We start from the raw sequence: 20,593 nt of genomic DNA on the forward strand, positions 1-20,593 counted from the left end.
TGGCGGCTTTGAGGCTTCCCCAAAGGCTTCCTCTTTCTGGAGGGCTTTCTGGGGCTCTGAGCCAGCCTGAGGCGAGCTGTGCCCGGGTGTGCGGCGTTTGCGGTTCTTGGCAGCAGCCCCAACTGGAGCTGCGTGGGTGCGCTTGTGCCGTGTCAGGTCGGAGCTGTCGACAAAGCCCTTGCCACAGAGCAGGCAGCGGTAGGGGCGCTCGCCTGTGTGGGTGCGCCGGTGCTTGGCCAGGTGAGCGCTCTGGGCAAAGCCCTCGCCACAGTCCCCGCAGCGGAACGGCCTCTCGCCTGTGTGGATGCGCCGGTGCCGCTCCAGGTGGGAGCTCCAGGCAAAGCCCTTGCCGCAGTGGCCGCACCGGTAGGGCTTCTCCTCCAGGTGGATGCTGCGGTGAGCAGCCAAGGCCGGGAGGTCAGCAAAGCGTTTGCCGCAGTCACCGCACTTGTAAGGGCGCTCGCCACCATGGCCCAGCTGGTGTTGCCGCAGATGGGAGCTCTGGGTGAAGCGCTCCCCACACTCAGGGCACCGGAAGGGGCGCTCACCTGTGTGAACACGCCGGTGCCGCTCCAGGTGTGAGCTCCAGATGAAGCTTTTACCACAGTCCTCGCACTCATAGGGCTTCCCAGCCTGCTGCAGCCTCTGCCGTGCTGGGACAGCCATCGGCTTCCTAGAGCCATCCCCCTGCAGGACAGGTTTGCCCCGACGTCTCCCCAAGGCATCTCGCTGCTGCTTCCCTGGCCCCTCTGGCTTCTCCTCATTTGGCTCCTGGGAAACATCCCCTTCAGCTGCTCCAGATGCAGCTGAAGCAGGTTCCACCTGCTCAGGACCTTCCTCCAGTTGGGGATTCTCCTCTTCGCTCTCACTCACCCCATCCTCACCTGCTAAGAGAGGGAGGATAGCATTGAGGTGAAGTGACTTTTCCCGGGTCACCCAGAAGACCTGTAACAAAGTTGGGAGTAGAGCCCAAGCTCACCAGCCCATTTATTATACCATACTTCCTCTTACAAACTGCCTCTCTTACCCAGAGAGGGGGTGGACGCTCCATCCTTGGAGGTTTTCAAGACCCAGCTAAACAAAGCTTTGGCTGGGATGATCTAGGTGGGGATGGTCCTGCTTTGAGCAGGGAGTTGGACTAGATGACATCCTGAGGTCCCTTCCAACCCTCATTTTCTATGATTTTATGATTTCTATGAACCCAAGCTACAGTCATTCCCTGGGCTGGAGTGTGGGAGGGAACCCCAGGGAAGGGGTGGGAAAAGGAAAAACAAATACAAATAACTGCTTGGAAGATGTAAAAAACAGGAGCTCTACCAAATCCTGCCCCAGTGGAGAGCACTTATACTGTATTCACATCTCAACCAGAAACTCCAGGGAAATGAGCATCCTGCCAGTGAGGATGGGGAGAGAAGCCCTGAGTGACATCTGCCATGAGGATGCTACACCTGCTGGGAACAGGCCTGAACTGGAAGAAACGGGGTAGACATGGAGGACACTCATGGGGCCTCACTGGGATTCCCAGCAGTGTATACCTGAGGCAGCAACACTGATCCCTCACCTCCATGGGATGTGTTCGTGATACCCCTTTCCAGGGAGCTCCAGGAACCCAGGACATGTGGCTTTTCCCCTCGTTCCAGCCGGGAGATCACATCTGATTTCAGGAGTGGGAATTCTACGGTGGAGGAAAATCAGAGAAGTGGTATCACAGTAGTGAGCCCATCCTGTCACATCTTCATCGGCTTTTCTGGCTGGGTTCAATGTGAGGAAATAAGAAGCACATCCAAGCAAGCCACTTCTGCCCCAGGACACTTGCCTAGTATAGCCTTCCCTGGGTCACCTCTCACCATGCTAGGATGCGGAGGCTGGTTAAATGTTGTACCCCCACCAAGGACTGAACCAGATCCAGTAGAGCTAACAGCATCCATGCTGCCTACTTTAGGTAGAAGAGAAAGCCCTGTAAGTGATAATAAACACATCACATCAATATGTAGCATGGCAGCCCAGATCCTTAGGGAGATGGAGTGGACATGGGCTATGCATGGCAGGCGGCAGAGTGACACACCAAGTGAACGAGTTTTCAGTGAGCCAGGTAGAGCTGGAAAAATAAACTACGGTGCAGAGAGGGCAGGCCTTGCCTGAGTGGGAAGGCAGTCCCAGATAGGGCCCAAAATGGAGGCACATAATCAGAGCGCTTGTGTCACACAGGGACCCCCAGGCATGAGCAGGCAGCAGCCGTGTTGTGTTCTTCATTGGAAGGGGTATGGAGGGGAGGGCTGCTCCCAGCCACAGCCCAGGGGTGACAGGGCTGATCCTCTTGACATAAATATCACTGGGACCTGGAGCAGAGGCTGAGCTAGGTGCTTGAGTGACCCTGAAGCTCCTCATCCTGAAGGAAGTGTTGTTCTTACCTAGTGACATCAAGGTGTCGTAGCTCTCCTGCATGACGTCCCGGTACAGCGCTTTTTGGTGAGCGTCTAGCAGGACACACGGCTCCATGGTGAAAAACACAGGCACCACCTCGAAGGTCACCAGCACCTGGAGCTGCAAGAGCACCCCTTTCAGCACCAGCTGCCCCAGCCAGAGTCCCACCAGCTGTGGCACAGACCATACAGCCCAGCTCCTTCTGCAGCATCCTGTGAAGCTATGACCTCTGTCTTTAGCCTGCTCATTCATCCCTCACCTTCTCCCCATACAGTGGCCTTTTGAAGACTGTCATGTAACCAGGCTCTGTCAGGAAGGTGCTGCAATAGCAAATGCCCCTTGCACTGATGGACAGAGCTCATCCACTCCATGCTCCTGAGCTGCTCTGGAGTTGCAGGGACTCAGAGGACCCAGATGCTTGGGAAGGGATGTCTTAGTTATGCACTGACTATTTTTAGCTTTCTGGGATGACAACACGTTCCCAGAGTCTCTGCAACCCCTAGCTGTAAATTTCAGGAAAAGGCTGAGGCTGCCTCTCTGCTACACAACTACGGGATGATGGAGAAGGGATTTCTACCCTCTCCCAAAAACAACACGTTCCTGCTAGCCATCACTCATAGCTTGCCTGACAACTCTAATTATTGACATGGGCACAGCATCCTCAGCTTCTGGGATGAGCCCCTCTGTGCTGCCCACAAAATCTGCCCTTTGTGCCTTGTCCATCACAGCCCGTCCCCCAGGGGATGGCACACCGGGGCAGAACATGGGTGCTGCTCTGCGGCCTGCCAGGCTGAGAAGGGGATTTGGGAGGTCTCAGGAGTTCATGTCACAACCTGGGTCCCTGCGGCTCTGTCCCTACAGAGGGGCTCTTGAGTCTCCCATGTTGGGAAAGTGCTCAGACACTTTATTCCAGTGCAGTCACAACCTCTCTCAGCAGGTCTAAACCCACCAAGACAGTTTGAACCCTTCCTCCCCTCCACGAATACTACTGGGATCAAAATGTTACAAGACAGCAGGATACAAGGAGCCCTGCTGAGGGATGTTCCCCTGAACTCTGTCCCCATGGGCAGTCCAGTTTCTCAGGAGTGCAGGGACCAGGCAGGGGCAGGGATGGGCTTTTCCTTTCTGCTCCTTGCCTTGCTCACAGGACAGCGGCTCTGCCTGGGGAGGCTGCAGGGAAGGGGGCTGGAAAGCCGGTCACCTCCCTGCCCACTGACTGCTCCAGCTGCCCTTTCCCATCTGTCCCTTTCTCATTCTCTCTCCTCTGTCCCCTTTGGCTGTGAGATTTGGTCACTGTCCTGTTCCCAGGGGCGGGCACTCTCCTGTAGCTGAATCAGTGCCTGCCAGCACAACCCAGACCCAGAGCTTGTGTGTGTTAGTGAGGGCAACAGCTCTGGGACTTGCAGACCCCAGGGAGCAGAGATGGGTGCAGAGGGGCCCTGTGTGCAAAGAGACCCTGTCCTGCCTGTCCCCAGCGCTTCCCGCAAGGTCTCTCCCCATTACCTGGAGTCTCCGGCTCAGGAGCTGGTGTTGGCAGAGCCCGGGGCTGCCTTGGGGAGCTGGTTCCAGCCCCTGGAGAAAGCCCCCGTTGGGCTGGGCACTGTGGGGGCATATATAGGGCTCTCTCCCTGGCACCGACCCTGTTGGGAGAGCAGCCTTTCAGCTTAGGCTCTGGGTGGGTCCAGATGCAGCACTGTGACCTGGGAAGCTCAGCCCCACTATCCTGGCGGAAGAGGAAGCAGCAGAGCCACCAGCTTCCCCATCCTTGCTATCGACCACTGTCCTCTAGTGGCAACAGTTCATCCTCCCCTCTGGCTGGAGAAATAAGGGAGGCACAGATTCATGTCTCAATAAGCAGGACTTTCATTCTCATGAAAAAGCGGTTGAAAAACCACCCTACATTTCATCAATGATTTCAAAGAAGCAGAAAAATTGTGGAATGGTTCAGCATCAAATTTCTAAGGGGTTGACATTTTTACAAGCTTTCTGCCATGTTTCTGATTTGCAGAGAAATCTGCAACCTTGCCATTGTCCTTTGGGGGAAAATAAAATAAAAAGCATTTTGTATATGAAAAAAAAAAGCCCCCGGTTCCAGTTACAATAAACATAAATCTCCGTTAGGCAGAAACAGAGTTTCTGAATGTAATAGAGGGGTTTGCTGGCATCACAAGGCAGCTAAACTTTGGGTCACTTCCTCACTACCTCTCAGTGCCAAGCAGCAGTGCTGTGTTAACCAGGGGCCTACAATTCAGAAAGCTGTTTCTGGCCTGGAGTAGGAGATCAGCATTCAATATGCTGAGCAAAAGACAACGTGATAAGAAGAGAGGTTTTTAGAAATTCCCCAACATCCTTTTAGGTGTGGGGTTTGAACCCACATCTCCTTTGTCCCAAGATGCTACCCTAACCCTCAGCTAGGGAGCAGACAAGGGTGCAAGCACCTTCTACCCATCTCCTCTTTCTCTTTTTTTTTTGTCTCCAACCTTTCTCTTAAAAAATTGGCAGCCAAGGAGAAAAGTTCCATGGGACCAGAAGGAAAGCAAGTCAGACAGAGCCTGACTGGGCCAGGAAGGTGGTCACAGCCCTTGAAAGGGGAGAGCAAAAGGGTCCATGGTCCCAATCCCCCCTTACTGTAAAATCCATCATTTACACCAGGGATGGACACATGGCACAGACAGCCTCTGTGTGTGGCACATGGCAGGGCAGGGAGGAGGCAGGCAGCACAGTGGCAGATAGGACAGGGAGCAGAAAGCAGAGCAGCAGCTCAGGCAGGGAGCACAAGGCAGAAAGGCAGACGTGGCAGGGAAAGGGGATTGTAGTGGCACTAGGAGAAGAGTGTGGAGCTAATTTGTGGCAAACCTACAAAAAAAGCTGGCCCCCACTGCTTTAAACAGAGCTGGGGTCAGAGCACTGGAAGACAGTGCTATTCTGGGTTGCACTATAGAAACAGGAGTCCGGATCTGGCTCAGTGGAGAGGCAAGAGGGAAGGGGCTTTGGCCTGCAGTTGAAAAGCAGCCTGAAAACAAATGGATCATCAGTCGTTGGCCTACTCACGCCACCCTCCCGTGTAAGCTGGACGTGTTATCCATGCTCTCAAAGAAGTACAGTATCAGGAGGGAATTGGCAGAGCAGAGTGGGCTGATTAGTAATGATAGAGGTGTCCTGATGGGTAAGGGGCTGTTGGATATTGAGTATTGTACATGTGGGAGCTTTCTTTCTGAAAGGAAAAGCATAGATTTTGTGGTTTGCTCCTGCCAATCTCCTGGGGTTTCTTTTTTCTTTTTTCTCTCTCAAAACAGAGGCCCATGCTCCTTCCTGCTGTGGATTCTGTGTCTTGTCTCCTAAGAGGCCTCTCTTGCATGAAGCAGTGCTGCCCCGGTTGCCGCTCAAAGGCTTTCCAAACAGTGCAGTCTGGGCTGCTGGTCAAGCTTCACAGGAGGCAATTCCAAGCAGGTGGAGTATGCTGTGGAGAAGTTGCTCTCTGCCCCCAGCAGGGGCCAGTTTCCTAATGACTGCAATGCAAAATGCACAGATAACAGTGAAAGCAAGACTCGCTTCCCCTTGCCAGGGCAGCATCCACATTTCTGGGTCACAAAGTCAGGTTGTTGCCCTCCTTCTGTCCCCAGGCTTCTTGCCTCTTCACCACCAAGTCTCAACAGGCACTGGTGATGTGCTTGTGCCTCTTAAGCCTTCCCATCTCAGGCTACAGTGTTTTGAGTCTCTGGTTTTTGGCACTGAAAATCCTAATTCTGTCATGGGCAGTTAGATGGTTCTTTGTGCACTGTTGCGTGTGAGAGGGACTGGGATGGATGGTCTTGTGAACCCTTTGGCACTTAACATCTATAGAATGCAAGGTAGATTTGCATCTTATAGACTACTTCAATTAGAGATGTATAGTATGAGCTTTCATGAGCTGGAGCTCACTTCCTCAGATGTTGAATGAGCTCCAGCTCATGAAAATTATGCTATATTTCTATAAGGGGCAAATCTACCCTGCCTTCCACTTGAATTCAGAATACCTACCTATGTGTCTCCACTTAACATCTATTACATGGTTGCCTGCAGGGGATAGGCCTCATGACCCGGATGGTCCTTTCCAGACCTGTGCTCTTGGTCCTCAAATGAGTCGGGAATGGGGTGTCTTTTTATGCTCCTGCTGGGACTTAAACCCAGAGATTCCTGGCTAGAGGGTCTTGCCCCTCTGCTCCAGCCAGTCACCACATTTGGGGTCAAGAAGGAATCTTACCCCATGGTCAGAGTGGTATGGATTGTGGGGGCAGTTTCCTTTCCTCTTTTCCTGGGATTTCTTGAGCATATAGTAACAATCCTTACAGTAGCAAAACATTGGTCGCTATGGTCCCCACCCTGCTTTACCTGTGGCAGGTTAGGGTGTTATGTCTGATATTGTGTCAGGGTTGACTGTGTAGTTTTCCTAAGAGGCTAGACAGTGGACTTTTATAGGATGGTTTGGAAAGGGATGATCCTGCCTCGGAAAGAGGGCTGGACTAGATTACCTATGCAGGTCATTTCAAGGCTTCCTTCTCTATGATTCTCATATCTTGTCTGTCTACAAAAGTAGTGTATTTCTATACTATACCATCAGGGTCAAAGCACCCTGATTCCCTTAAGTGTGAGCACAGTTATATTAGTAGGTCAGGCCTGTATAAGGCATCTTTATGCCAATATCCCCCTTGAAAACTACACCCCCTAACTAAATAAACTGGAACCATAACTTAGTACAGACCTAAAAATTCTGAGTGAATAGGGAGAGAGACATAGTTAGCTGAGTTAGTTTGAAGCCAAGGAGAAGGCAGGGAGAGGGAGAGATTGTGCAAGGATCTGTGTCTGCTTTTATCTCTATGTCATGATTGGAAATGATTTGTCTGAAGAGTTGGGCAAGCAGTATTTGTTCAATGTCACCTTTGATCTCCTCTGTCCTTGCCAGCTGGTTGAGCCATGCACTGAGGTAGACTTCAGTTGGCTTGCATTTTATGTGGAATATTGGCTGGATCACTGAGACATTCAGAGCTGATCAGCCCCATTGGCTTAAATGGACAGGGTAGTGATAGCGTACGCCTTTTACCTGTAGGTTTCATTTCTCCTTCCTTAGAAAAACAAATCATTGGGCTGTGTTGTAAATGTATGTATTCATTGTCAAGCAATGAAAATGGTAGAAATTGCAAAAGCTGTCAGTTGCCAAAGAAGAACAAATTTCCCCTAACATTTTCTGCTCAGTTTATTTCACCCAATCATTGTCCTTTTAGAAATTGGTCACCACTAAAAATGTTTTTTAATTATTATTATTTTGGAAAAAAATCCCTGCTTTGGGACTGAGCCAGTCAGGGGACACTGGCAATCTGAAAACCCAAAAAGACTGTGGATATGCAGAAACCCAGAGACATGAATGGATAGAGATTAACCTGTTTGCTTAAGAGTTTGAGCTGATCTCTGTTAGGGACCAGGATGAAACCTAACACGGGTTAAGATTATCACAACCAAATGCTACCTAATGGGCCACTCCAGAAGGGAATGCTGCAATGGGATTGTTCCTGGAAGGGGGTGTGTGTGTGTGTGTGTGTGTGTGTGTGTCTCTCTCTCTCTCTCTCTCTCTCTCTCTCTCTCTCTCTCTCTCTCTCTCTCTCTCTCCAGGCTGTTGCACTGTACCAACCAGGGCCCCATATTGCTTTGGAAAAGGGAATATAAATCCCTTTGTTATCCAAATCCCTGTGGAAAGACTCACTTAAAAGCTGTGGGGATAACAAACACCACAGCATCTTGTGTGGCATTGTACATGCTGCCACAGGACACACAGTGTAAAACCATCCCGATCTTACCAGGAGAGATACTAAATAGAGCAAAACTTACAAGAGAACTGTTTGACGTGCAACACTGAAAGTCACAAGTTACTGCATCAGACTTAAGAGTAGAGATACAGGACTGAATTACATGGATCTTGCACAATACCAGCAGTTACAAGTTGTTCTTCAAATCCTGGAGGGGTCTGATCACCAAGGTCTTTCTAACCAGGGAAGTGCCGCAACTATGCTGGGAAAAGTGGAAGACAACACTAAGTGTGGATGCTCATGGTGCTGTGAGCATTTGCCTGTGCTCAGACCTGCATTTAAACTTCTAAATACTTGGCCCAGATTGACTGCTGAGGAACCCAAGTCCTTGTCCTCTTCCCAAGATAGAAATGCAGCAATGTGTGAACTATTACGAGCTCCCTCTAAGCCCCCTGACTGCCACAGCTCAGCACCTCATCATCTCGGGTGCATGCGTTTCCTGCGGATGGCAGGAGACTCCAGAAGAAGCTACTTTCTGGAGTGAGATAGAGAGGGCTGGCCCTTTAGGAACTTCCCTCAGATCGAGTAATGTCAGGAAGAAGTAGAAGAGAAAGAGCGATCCCTAGCTCCCTTTCCTCATTCCCCTCTGAGAGAGGCAGTACTTTTGCCCCTGGTTTGCAAACACAGACTAAGGCAGAGGTGGGCAATTATTTTGGGCAAAGGGCCGCTTACTGAGTTTTGGCAAGCCATCGAAGGCCACATGACAGGCAGCCCAGTGCAGATAAATACTAATTTTCTAAATTTTTAAGGGGCCCCGCAGGCTGGATAGAATGGCCTGGTGGGCTGCATTTGGCCCCCGGGTCACATTTTGCCCACCCCTGGACTAAGGCCTAGATTTCCCAAGATACTCGGGTGCCTAAAGATATAAGTAGGTAGCTAGTGGGGCTTTTCAAAAGTGCTAAAGTAGGGGACACCTGTTGGAGTCTGGCATGCACCCTGCTCAACTGCCTTTGAAAATCCCACTAGTGCAGGCCTAGATTCAAGCTTGCAAGCTCTAGTACTGCTAGCAGCATAGGCACAGCCACAGTTTGACCAGCACAGACTGCAAAGCCCTCTGAGGAGCTGAGCAAACACCCAGGCAGCTGGCTGATACACAGCTCCAGGCAGATACAGCAACTGCCCTCAGACTAATTTAAAAGTTAGCTTGTCCTGCTAAGCAGGCCCATCCTAAGTGACTTGTCCAAGGACCCCTGGGAGATCTGTGGCAGAACTGAGAACTAGATGTCAGCCTCCTGGATCCTAGGTTGACCCCCTAAGTATTAGCACCAGGACCCTATTAGTACCAGTTCAAGTGCCATTCTCTGCATGGGGTGGGACTCGGTGCAAATGATGCCATCGTACTTGTAGGAAACCCCTTGCAGGTTGCTGACTTTCCTCCTCCACAACATGGTTGGATGTGAAGTCTTTAGGAAGAGCTCACTAGTGACTCCCACTCTTCTTTTCACAAGATCCTCCTCTATTTCTTTCATCCAGGCCAGCAGGAGGTGGTCCTGCTCCTGCGGAAATGAAGACCAGCTGAGCTCACCACTGTGTTAGGTGCTAGGTGAGCTCATAGTGAGGCACTCAGTGAATGGGAGCCTGGCCTAGTGGTGAAGAGGCTCAACTATGAGGTGGAAGACAGAGCTTAACTCCCTTCTGGGCAAATGATTTAATTTCTCTCCAAAAGGGGAGTGACACTTCCCTCCTCCACCAGATACCATAAGGATAAATACATTAAAGACTGCAACATTGCTCAGATAGTACAGTAATGGGGGCCATGCTTGTTCCAGAGACAGAAACTTATTCCTTTCTCCTGAAAGCTTACTGTCTGAATGGACCAAGGAAGGATTGTTATCCCCATTTATCAGAGGAGAAACTGAGCCCCAGGGAAATGAAGGATTTTACCCAAGGTCATCCAGGGAGTCAGTGGCAGGGGATGGGAACCTGAAGCTCACATCTCCCAAGCACTTGACCAGCCTTTCCAGATGAGGGATAACTTTAATTTTGCCTAACTGCATGTAGCTAGGAGGGTGAGCACTGCCTCACATTATCTCCATTTTCTTCTCATGAATAGGCTTAAATTCCTCTGCCTTGTTTTTCATGGACTCCAAGTGGCAGTGGAGCATTTTCAGGAAGCAATGAGAGAGAGCTTAAAAACACAAAACAAAACAAATAAATGGAAAAACAACATTTCCCCCACTCCAAATATGATATTTGTATTTTTCTTCTGCACAAAACAATGTTAAAATAGCCAAGCGCCCATTACAAATCCTAGAGTCATTTGTGCCTATAGCTGTAATGTAGTCAGTCGTGACTTTCATGATGGCAAATAGGAAGAGAGGAAGCAGCCCCCATGGTTGCCCAAAGCCTCTGAGGGCATTTGGTTGAGTAATCAAGCCATCACGCTGAGGGGCACAACTCCGGCAGTTGCTAAGCCAACCCAGGAGAAAGCCTGCTGGGGATCAGACACACTGAGAGTGTCACACTGTGTGCTTATGCCTTACCTTGTACTCCTGGGCAACCTTTTGTGTGGGTGCCACAAAGTGAGCTCTGTGATCCCAGGACTCCCTTCATCCTCCTCCTCTTTACAGAGTAGCTTCAGTGCCTCTCTGCCTGTCTGGCTCATTTGCTGTTTGCAGACTCATTCCTTCACTGCCTCAAGCAGGCTTGCAAGCTGCTCATGGGGCTGGAAGTTTCTTTGCTGGTGATCTCTCCACAGTGGAGGCAGGAGCAGTGGGGCTTCAACTCCCTTCAGCACTGATTAAGGCTAGAGCACTGGATGTAGCCAGTTTAAGATGACTGGGTCCTGCAAACACTTGAGAAAGCCCAGGGCTCCTTCCCAACAGAAGCAGAGTTAAATATCAATGCCTTGCTGAAAAGCAGTGTGTTGGGCTTGTGTCCTAAGGATATTTTCACAATGAGGCATAGGGATTCACATTTCCTAGGGGGGTACAGTAAATCGGATGAGAAGCAGGACTTCCTGTCCAAGATGTCCCTGCCTCTCGTGCCCCTGCATACGCATCAAAGGGCAAAAGGACTGTTTGAAAGAAAGACTCCCTGTTTATCTGGGCACAGGGCCCAAAGGAGGATGTCCTGGCTGGGCACTACAGAACCAACTCCACAGAACCAAAGAGCCGGATGCTTGTGAAGCTGCTTTAGGAGATCAGAGGGCGGTGAGCTGCAGTTTGGCTTGGGGACTCTCCTAAGCAGGGCTTGTAGCAGAAAACCCCCTTTATGCATTTCCCTTCTGGACATTGATATAACAGAAGCCCTTCTCGCCTGCACCCTCCCCCCCTCAATTTTGTGCATTTCTTTTTCCTTCTAAGCATTGGCAGAGACCTAGCACACTCATCGCATGGGCGTGGCAAGGCTCAGAGCAAGCCAGAAAGCTGAAGTGGCTTTCTGTAGGAGAAACCTAGAAACTACATCTACATATTAATTAAGCTCAGTGTCAATAAAGAAAACAAAAGAACTAAAATATCCACTTCAAAGACTGTAAATATATTCTGGTGCTAACCTAACCTGTCCCCAGTAGCCTTTGATCCTCACTACCTCACATTGCATTTTTATATATTTCTCACAGTGCATTTTTATATTTCATCTGTCTCATCTTTACCATGAGATTTTGTATTTTATATTTTATACTTTTTATACTTTTAAACCCTTAAGGAATGTACTCCCTGTAGAAAAAAACTGCATTGAAATTGTAATTGCAAAGTGACAAAATCTGCTATATTGGGCTGGTCCCTTGAGTGAATGTGAGTATGTATGATGATCAGTAGGTAATTAAATGACAAAGCAAGAGCCTCTGGCTGTTAATTAATAATAGCCTAGCCAGAGGAACTTACCCTTACAAAATGCAACTCTACAAGCCATTTTAGGCTAATCATGCCAAGGAACTGATTCCTGGAACAGAGCACCCCGCCTATTGACTATTCCTGTAACCCATGACAATACATCCATTAAGCCAATTGAGTCAAGGGTAAATTCCCAAAACTGCAGGCAGAGACCCCCGTGACTGACAGCTGTCATGCACTACTCAAGACCCACATGGGACAGCAACCTCCAGATTGGGCAGTCAAGATGATGCTGGGGGGATCACACAAGTATGCCAGAAAGAGACAAAAGGCAGTGAAGCATGACCCTCAGTGGCACCCCCTCATCCAGCACCTGACCTACCGAGACAGAAGGACAAGCAAGTGACTCCCTTCTGGAGAAGACATCACCTTGGAGGAAGCTGACCATCAACAGCAGACTCCAGAGCCCCGGATATGTATAAACCAACTTCGGTGCTTCACTACTATCGCAGCAATTGTGTGTGTGTTTGTGTGTGAGTGTGTTATGGTGGCCAGTACCCCTCATAACTCAAAGTTTGCCTTTATGATTTTATTGGTAACTTCACATCCCGTACAATAAATTAGAATTCATTATGATTCTGTGAGTTGGTCCTTTGTAGCCAACACACTGACACTGATTTGCAAAATGTATGACTGAATCTGTACTTCTCAAAAAAAAAGTGCAAAGAAAAAACTGACCAATTCTGGTCCTCAGTTCCTTTTCCACTGATTTGCTCTGAGTCACCTCAGCGTGCATTTAAAAAGCGACAGCATGAGATATACATTCAGGCATGGTCTTTGCTCTCCACCACTGGAGTTGCAAGTCTACAAAATCCACAGGTTTAGGCTAGCCTGATATATGAGGAGCTGCCTTACCTCCTCCAGGGCCCAAACCTCTCTTTGACTCTGCTGTCCTTTTCTGTGATGCAGTAACAGGGGTGACAAACAAAACAACTTCCACAAAGTTGGGGAAAAACAGATAAAAAGGTCATTTATTTACAGTTTTTAACCATACCGCTGGGCTATATACACAGGTTACAAAAGAATAATAAAATGGAAACGGGCTCAGAAAACAAAACAGCAACATCCATAAAAACACTCCATAAGGTTGACAGTTAAGTAAAAATACAAGATTATCAAAATAAAATGTGTTTGCTTCCATAACCATGAACAGGCTCCACATCTATGATCCTAATCCCATGGGGTTCTCTCACCTCACATTCCCTTGAGATATGATGTCTCTGTCCTGCCCCTGACAGCTTACAGTCAAACACAACCCAGCTTGCCCTAACATGGCAGAACAGACATCTGAGGTCATTTAGGTAGGCATTAAGGCCTCATCTCTAAGAGGGAAGTTTCCTGGAGTAGCTATTGCAGGGCAACATTTCCACTAGAGATAGTATAGCTTGCCTATTCTAAAATAGCTGTTCCACGTGGACTCTTTATTTCAAACTTTATTTCTATTCCAGAATATGCAGCACATTTACTCTGGAATAAAAGCAGCTGTTTTGAAACAAGGGCATTCACATGAAGGAGTTATTACAGAATAGCTCTGCGGCAGTAGTTAGCATTAGTAGTCATTCTGCTACAGCTATGCTGGCCACATGGAGGCAGGCCTTTAGCTATTCAGGCCTCAGGACATTCCTTCAGCAAAGTCTGCTCCAAAGCATGGTTTTACTCCCCAGAGTAACCGCCTAAGAAGGAAGGAGGGTCCAGTGGCTAGCACACTAGCTTGGGACTGACGAGACTGAGGCTTAATCCCTGGCTGTGCCAGTGACCCTTGTGAAAGTCACTTAATCTGTGTCTCAGGTCCCCATCTGTGAAATGGGCATGCTAATCCTTCCCTTTCCCACAGGGGGCTCTGAGATACCATGGGGTTAAGGCTGAGATGCACTAAAAAATGTAGGCCCCTTCTTGTGCTATCAATCCACTCTTTGTCTGGGGACTTGAATGGCATCAAGTTATCAGGAGTAGAGAAGTGAGAAAACAGTTCATCTCTTGGTTAATTGTATTATCCCAGCTTTCTACCCCAATGGTAACACAGCTCAGCCTCACAGCGATTGCCCATTCAGAGCACTGTGTGGACATTAAGCACTTTGTTCTCATGACTCCTCTACAAGGTGGGCAGGAAACAGTGTTATCATTCCCCCATTTTACAGATGGGTAAACCAAGGCACTGGGTGGCAGCAGCAACTAGCTCTGCATTGTACAGGATTCAGTGGCAGAGCCAGGAATAGCACAATGGGTTTCTTACTCCCTTCCAGATGCCCCCCATTACCAGGTCTTCCTCATTTTGCCAGCTGTGTAGTGAACACATTGGACAAGCTGCCTTGTGTGCTGTCTCCAGAGCCGACTCTGGGCTCTGGATGATGCATGATCCACTTGGGATTTGCACATCAGCTGCCAGTCCAGCTGGGTACCGTACAGGTCCCTGGCTACAGCCTGGTCAGAAATCTTTGGTACTACCCATTCTTCTTTACCCCTTCTTTCTTTCTTTGAAACCCCCCCCCCCCCCCCCACAATGCATTTGGGCTTCTTTTTCATCTTCCTGTTTCCAAGTCCTTGAGGTGTGCTAGCCTTGGGTCATGTCCGCAAACATTTCTCCATGACCATGAGCACTAAAAACATAATTTTGGTTTTAAGTGAAAGCCAAGGGCCTCCCCTCCTGGCAGGCTTCCCACAGCTGGGTCTTTAAGGGAGGCATTCAAGGTCGTAAGACCACATGGCAAAGGCAAGAGAGCTGGCAACACGGTGGGTGGCAGCATTTAGCCCTTCAGATTACCACTTCTGCTTTGCCATCTGTACCATTTTGAAACAATGCTACAGTCAGTACTGACCTCAGTACTCGGTCACCAGCTCCACTGAAAAGGTGTAGCCAGGGAAATAGAGTAATTTTGGCTTGGATATAATTTTCCAGTTATGGATTCAGCAATGTTGCAAGCAGAGGTATGACAATCTTGGGAATTCTCTGGAGTGAGTTAAACCCTGGTCATGCCATGGGTGCAGAAGCCTGGGTCCTATCAGGCGTCCATCTAGTCCAGCACCTTGTCCCGGATGGCGGCCAGCACCTGCTGCTTCAGAGACATATGCAGTGATCCAAGAACTGGCCCCTACAGGGAAGTGTTTTTTTTCTAGCCTCCATCCCTCAGGGATTGACTCGCACCATGAAGCAAGAGCCCTTGCAAGCCCCGTGACAGGTATTCCAAAACACTTGTCACTTTAGTAAATTTAAAAAGACAGGCATCTCCATTCTCTGCCACAGTGATGTCTTGTGGCATTGAGTTCCATAGGTTAACCAGGAATTGAGTCAAGTGACTCTTTTTATCATCTGCTTTTTTTATCATTGTCTCTTCCATTTGGCACTGGTGAGGCTCCATCTGCAGTACTGTGTCCAGTTTTGGGGCCCCCACTATAGAAAGAATGTGGATAAACAGAAGAGAGTCCAGTGGAGGGCAATGAAAATGGTGAGCGGGCTGGGGGACATGACTTCTGAGGAGAGGCTGAGGGAACTGAGCTTATTTAGTCTGGAGAAGAGAAGAATGAGGAGGGATTTAATAGCTGGCCCATTCATTACTTCTTCAAGCTTTCTTGATCATCTCTTCCCCCTCTCCGCCGCCACGCTGTCTACTCTAGACCTTTATAAATCTTTCCCCAGAGGATTTTTACCCAAGCTCCTGATAATTTCTTTGTCACCTGCCTGTCAGGTCTGTTCCTGTTGCATTTCCTGTGGGGTCAATGCAGTACCCAAGTGGAGGGCGAAGGCACCCCTAACAGAAAGCCTAACAGGCTGCCGTTTCCAAAGGCACTTAGATCAGCTTAGGTCATGGTCCTACTGATGTCAACAGGACTTTCACTGGGACCTTCAGAGAGACGAGTCAGGCCATTTCCTTTGGAAATCCCAACCACTCTCAGCAATACACTCATATCCCACTGTGGACTGGATGCCATGATGCCCATGTGATATTCTTGTAGTTGTTGTCAATGCTACCACAACAACCTACTGAGCAGGAGCAAAGTCCCACCATGCCCTAAGAAGCCTCCTCTGGTTTCCCTCCACATTCGCAGGATCACTTCACTGTGCATACCCAGCCTCCTGCAGCAGGCCTGCTTCTGCTGGCAGCAGCCTTGGCAATACACTTTATCTGGGGTTAGGGCATCCCTAACACCTCTAACTACAGATGGCAGCATGCAAACACATTCCCATTCAAGTCCTGTGAGTCTTTCTTTGGCCAACCTCTGAAAAGTGGCTGGAGCATTTATCATTCCCCAGCCAAGCACCAGGGATTTATAGTAGGTCTGTGCAAATAGGGAAGTATTCGATTCAGATTCAGAGGACAGTTATTCGAATCACTGTCCCCATTCGATTCAGCTGAATCGGCTTCAAAAGATTTGGCGCCGATTCAGAGACTTGGTAATTCAGATCTGCCGGGGAGAGGAGCCACGGAAGAAGTCCCCTTTGCTACCCTGCCTGGCCCTGGCTCCTGGCACTTTTAAAGAAAAGAAAAAAAGCCTTGCACTCACTGGCTGTAGCAGCGGCGATTGAGGCCTCTAGGCACTCATGGCAAAGTCACCTTGCACAGCACAGAGCAGTGGGGGGCAGTGGGGATGCCCCCCCGGCACCCGCACAGCAGCTGCACCCTGGCGCAGGTGCAGCGCGGCTCGGCAGGACACTGTGAGCTTGCCAGGAGCTACGGCCGCTGGGGCTAAGCAGTGCTTGGCTCTGGGTGACTGCTGCAGCTGGTGAATGCGGGGCTTTCTTTTTTTTTTTTAAAGTCCCAGGAGGCCAGGGCCAGGCAGGACAGCCATGGGGGCTTCTCCCATGGCTCCCCTGGCCCGGGGAGAGGCAGGCACAGCTGGAGGAGCTGTGGGATAACCTGCAACTGCCTGGCTGTGCTTGCCTCTCCCCGGCTGATCTGAATCTCTGAATCTTTTCTGAATCTTTTTCAAATGATTTGGATGCTTTGAATCAATTCAGAGCTTTTAATGAGTCTCCCGATTTGATTTAGATTCGGAGATTTGGCCTCCAAATCAAGCCAAATCTCCTCTGAATCAAATTGGCAACTGAAGGTTTGCACAGCCCTAATTTATAATGCCTGGCCAATGGCATTAAGGGTTGGTTTTGCACTGGAGCCCTTGGCAGGTGCAATACTATCTACCAGTTCATCTGTCTCTAGACCTAGTGCTACTTCCAGGTCCTCAGACCCCTGCAAGACACTCCTGTACACTGTTCAAGGAGGTCTCCTTATCCTCATCTTTCTTGGGAGAGATGTCCACCCGCTTCACCTGCACAAGTAGCTCAGCACACAGTTGATGCCAATCCTATTTTCTGAGCAGCCAGTGATCACTACGTCACACTTCTTCAGGCATGCATAACTCAGGCACGGAGCTGCTCTTGCCATGGCCTGGGAGCCCATGCTAGCATCAGCCTTGCACTCCTTCCTGTGGGCTGCTGCAGCAAGGGACAGGCTTCCATTTCTTTTTTAAATTTGCACCATTCACAATATTTTCTTCAAGGCACATAAAACCCAACCCTGAAGAGGCATCCCTCGCCAGCAGATCTGCAGCATAACTCTAAGTCCTGTTGAAACCCAAGGGGGTTCTTCTCTTTTATCACTGCCATCTTGTGAAAGGCCAATCATTCCTCTTGTTTAGAAGGCTACGCTTGTTCTGCTGGATCCATCTCTCTCCTCTTCATCCAAGTGGCCTTGCTGTTTCCTGTGACAATGACACTGACCAGGTCTCAAACTTGATGAGCGTAACTTTCTTCTAACTTTGTGTGGGATTGATGTTTTTTTGGTTCTGATGACTCCGCTCCCTTTGTAACTCAAGGCCCGGTGGTGAGACCTTATACATTACTGTTCACCAATAAGTTGAGTCTCAGTTTGTACAAAGGCCTCCTCTGCCTCCTTTATTGGGGATGTCTGCTCTAATGGAGTTTCTTCTCGTGATGGCTCACGATATTCTGCAGACATGGGCAATCCATTTGCCTTTCTGTTTAGTAGGTCTAAATGCCCATCATTAAAGCATCCAATACTCGTGGCACTGAAGGCGCTAGTATAAAATTTCAGTATCACCAAGAATTTAACATCAAGGATTAGCTGCCATCTGATTATTCGATTTCATAGTTCCTGATTCTGTGCCTGAAATCAAACTTCAAACCAGAAATAAGTTTTCTTCTGTGGATTACAAATGTCTGTTTCTTTAATAAAGAACCTCCTGAAAGGAGTTCAAGAGAGCTCAGATGTTTTGTTCCCATGATCCCCATCCTGAGTCAGAGGCATTTGCTTCAAAGTCACATGATGAAAAGCCATTCATTCACTTCAGGGGGAGAGGAGGAGGGAGGGCTAGTTGGCTGTGGTGTGTTTGCCCTCTTTTGTAAGAAAATTAAAAATATATACTCAGGTTCCATTTTTTAGATCTGTCTGCCTAAAAAATGCAATTAGATGCTAAATGCATGATGGACAGTAATCAGATACAGGCAGTCCTCAGACTTATGACACAATTGCTTCCTGAAAGCTGCGTCTTAAGTCGAAATGTAACTCGGAACCGATTTTCCCATAGGAAACAATGTTATAAATGGGGGATTGGTTCCTGAACCAAGGCCCGATACCCTATTTTCACCAAAAATAACCCATAATTTTGTACTCAATCAATTATAGATGAGTAATATAGCTACATTAATGTATTTATATTGTAATTAGCAATTGCACTGATTTGGAAGGACTTCTTTGAGGTGACTTTGCTGGACTTTTTGAAGGCCTCTTGGCTGGAGTCTTCTCAAGAGTCTTGTCTGCAGGTTTTTCTGGAGTCTTGGCTACTTTCTTAAAGAAGGCATCCAAGGAAGCTTGGAGAGATGTTTTCCAGGGAGATGGACGATGCAGTGAACCTGCTCACTGGCATGGTATAGTATTGGATCAAGTGTTGTAAAGCTGAAACTGACGTCATAAAGTTGAAACAGGGTGTCTATTTAGAAACGTAAGGCATAACGTTGTAACTCGAAACGCTGTAAGTCAAGGACTGCCTGTATTATGGGGATGACAGTAGTGTGCAATCCCCGTTTCTACAAGAGCAGGCCCAATACTATAAGCTGATGTCAAACACTTTCTTCATGTCATTGATGCTGCCTCAGTCTATGCTAGCAGAGGATCTGCCCCTCAGCTAATAAAGGCATCAAAAGGAAAGCAACCCAGTTCTTGGAGGTGCTGGGCTGCCATAGCTGCCAATGACTTCCAGTAGAAGCAGCACTACTACTCGTACCAATATTTGTACGGGGCTTCACTTGGACCAGCAGCTTGGCACCTCTTGCCTGGGGTTGTCCAAGGAGCACACGGAACAGCCTGGTTCAGTGCAGTGCCAAGTGCGGCGCGATATGCAAATTGCTTCATACGCACTTGCAAATCATTTGCATGCTACCTTAAATGCCAGCTTCTGGCCAGCAGTGCCTGCCATGGGGCTGCACATAGATGTACCACTGTGGGTGAGGTTGAAACACAGGTAGGTGCTGGGGCTCTTGAGGTGCAGGAGAGCGACTGCGGGTTGTCTGAAGCATATGGCAATTGCTGCAGCTGGGAAAGAGATGGCTGGCAAGGGTAAGGAGATGTCTCATCCCACTGTCTCTGCTGGCCAGTCCTGTTGCTTCTGTCTGTGCCAGTGGCACCTGCTCTTCCTGTCTGATCCTACACTTGCTGGCTTCAGCAGAAGGCAAGCCAATATCACCGTTGGCCTGCTCAGACAGAAAAAGGAGACAACAAACTGTAGGCATGCACTTGGTGGGTGTGCGAGACTCCAGCTTGGGGATGGAAACTGTGGTGGAGTGGCCTGGAAGGCATCATGAGAGAGGCTGAATGTTCTGACCATCTCAGTAGGAGTCAGGCCCATCACTCCTTCAGGCTCCTTTGGGCACCCAACCTGAGGGATTTTCAGCACAAGGGCATTCATTCAGATTAAGAGAGGGAATAGGTCTTAAATGGAATAGCAAATACTGAATAACTCCCTGTGTGCGTCTCCTTGTGCTGTGCTGGAACAAAAATGCCTTATTCTGAATTAGCTTAATCCACCCAGGAAAAAGAATAAGGCAAATTTATTCTGGATAGTCACACAGGGACCTAATCAGGAAAAGCTATTCTGGAACAACGCTCCATGTAGAGAAACCCTGACTATGGATTTAAGCACCCTCGATATTTGCCACCACCAAACTAACTCTTTAGTGTCTTCAATAGTTCATTCAGGGCCTAAGGGGTACGTCTCTTTGGGTATCAGGCAGCGCACTGGGAAGGTAGCCAAATTAGACATGATCCGCCCAGAGCTTTCTTCATGATAGTACAACTGGCATTTAAATCACAGCATCCACTGCTAGGAGTTACAGGAAAAGAGATTTAAAAAAAAATTTACAGAGTTGGAAACTATCATCAGGCTATTTACAAGGTTACAAAATAAGAAAAGGCCAATCCGAAGAGGCCTGGAGCACAGATATGCAACAAAAGTACGAATGTGAGGGGGTCCAACTCTTCAGCA

General features: G+C 48.8%; 1 pseudogene; it reads right to left on the minus strand.

Moving 5' to 3' along the window:
- The window catches only part of LOC106722837, a 39,764-nt pseudogene that overhangs the window by 3,064 nt on the left and 16,107 nt on the right, over window positions 1-20,593 (minus strand).

Source organism: Alligator sinensis, unplaced genomic scaffold (assembly GCF_000455745.1).
Source record: "Alligator sinensis unplaced genomic scaffold, ASM45574v1 scaffold1391_1, whole genome shotgun sequence".
NCBI classification, from domain to species: domain Eukaryota; kingdom Metazoa; phylum Chordata; order Crocodylia; family Alligatoridae; genus Alligator; species Alligator sinensis.